Source organism: Penaeus monodon, chromosome 9 (assembly GCF_015228065.2).
Source record: "Penaeus monodon isolate SGIC_2016 chromosome 9, NSTDA_Pmon_1, whole genome shotgun sequence".
Lineage (NCBI taxonomy): Eukaryota > Metazoa > Arthropoda > Malacostraca > Decapoda > Penaeidae > Penaeus > Penaeus monodon.
In genome coordinates, this window is record NC_051394.1 from 48013732 (window position 1) to 48016231 (window position 2500).

Sequence of the window (2500 nt, forward strand, 5' to 3'; positions counted from 1 at the left end):
TTTTGTATTACTTTGTTAAATATCGTTTGCTTGTTTGCATAGCAGTTTCAAGGTTATCTAGGTGTGATAGTGAAATAGGTAGATGTTACTAAATCATAGGAATCAGATATGAGGGAAAAGAATTATGATAATGATACTTTACTTTTCTCAGATTTTGTAGTTAGCTGGAAAAGACCTAAATGTGTACTTGATGTTATTGGCTACTCGTAACAAGCAAACTTTATTTAGTGTCTTTAATAATATGGTCTCAATATTCCTTTGACACATCTCATCTTTTCCCATAAAAGGACAGTATGTATCTATATGCATGTACTGCATGTGCCGTATTTATATGTATGAATGCATGTAGTTATATCTATATAACTATCTATCTATTTGTATTTACACACACACACACACACACATACGCATACGCATATATATATATGTGTGTGTGTGTGTGTGTAGATATACATGTATGTATATATTTGTATGTATGTATGTATATAGGAATGAACATAAACACAACACAATAACGTGTACACGAAGATGAAAAGGAAATGGATCCATTTCAGTTAATTATTCGTGTGAACAGGAACTTGTGAAGAGTTCGAAACGTTACGATATTGTTTCTTTTCTTATTGTGGCTGTTTTCCTTTTTCATATACATATTTGTTATATATATATATATATATATATATATATATATATATATATATATATATATAATGAGATAGATAGAACGTTGAAGTTACAGAGAGTTTTACATACCTTGACAGCGTAGTCCATATCTTTGGGCTGTCAGACCAAGAAGTCAATAGACGGATTGGTCTGGCAACAGGAGCCATGAACTCGATCAACAAGAGCGTTTGGAGATGTCGGTACCTATGCAGAAGGACCAAGCTGCTTGACTTCAAGTCCTTGATACTGCCAGTTTTGCTCTATGGAAGCGAAACCTGGACGCTATCCAGTGTCTTGGAGTCTCGTCTTGATGCCTTTTGTAACAAGTCCCTTTGCCGGATCATGGGGTACAGTTGGCAGGACCACGTGTCCAACCGGCGGTTACACCGTGAGACTGGCATGGGACCTGTTACTTGCATAATCCGGGATCGCCAACTCAGGCTATATGGGCACCTAGCTCGTCTCCCTGTGGACGACCTTGCCCATCAGGTTGTCTCTCTGCGAGACAACCCTGGGTGGAGGAGGCCTGTGGGACGACCCAGGAGATCATGGCTTAGGCAGCTCGACGAGACCTGTCGCGAGGAATTAGAGATGGGTCGTGGGCCTGCATAGAGACTCGCCTCGAGGGATCCTCGTGGCTGGAAGCGAAGGGTGGATGCGGCCATGTGGCCCATTGGCTTTAGCCCCTTGATGATGATGATGATGATGATAGATAGATTGATGTGTCTTAGAGAGAGAGAGAGACAGACAAACAGAGAGAGCACTAGAATTTCATAATATGAAGCTTCCTCTTATTTGAGAAGAATCTTTAAGTTCTGACCATCTGGAACAAAGCAATTTGCTCCCGTTTACAGTTTCATTTTAGCTGAAAGGGGGTAGAGAAGGGAGGAAGGGGAAGAGGAGGTTAGATGAGAGGGGAGAGAAAAGGGTAAAGTAGAAGGGAGAAAAGGAGGTAAAGGAAGTGATGATAAATCGTAAATGAACGACGGAAAGAAAAAAAAAAAATAGAGGAAGAGCAGAATGCAAAATCTGTATATCTTATTGGCTTGTAACATTCGTAGCATGGTGTCATTTTAAATTGTTTTTCTTCAAGTAGATTATCGTAGGTCAAAAACGGAGATGATTGACCGTAGAGTTTGCCGTTACTGTGTTTTAGTTTGAGTTGTTTAAGTTTTCGATTTTCCACTATTAGATGTGGACTTTCGGGTAATATCAAATATAATACTATATCCTGTGTTATTAAAGCTGTCTATAAAATTATTTGGCGCCATGTGTGTACGTACCATATGATTTAAATTGCCAGAGAGAGAGAGAGAGATGGAGGGAGAGAGAGAGAGAGAGAGAGAGAGAGAGAGAGAGAGAGAGAGAGAGAGAGAGAGAGAGAGAGAGAGAGAGATGCAAGAAGTCTATTATAAACACGTTGCTTGTGATTTACGAGAAATGCAGCCTGGATTCGGTCACCTAAATGTTTGAATTCATCCAATGGGAAAATATATTATGATTTTAACAAACACATACACATACACACACACACACACACACACACACACACACACACACACACACACACACACACACACACACACACACACACACACACACACATGCGCATATATATGTGTGTGTGTGTGTGTGTGTGTGTGTGTGTGTATGTGTGTGTGTGTGTGTGTGTGTGTGTGTGTATATATATATATATATATATATATATATATATATATATATATATATATATATATTATCATTACTGTAAGTGTCGTCATTACTATCAGGCCGACATTAGCGTCTATGCGACCTTAGAGAATGTGAATTTCTGATACCTTCTAACTCATACGTGTTAATT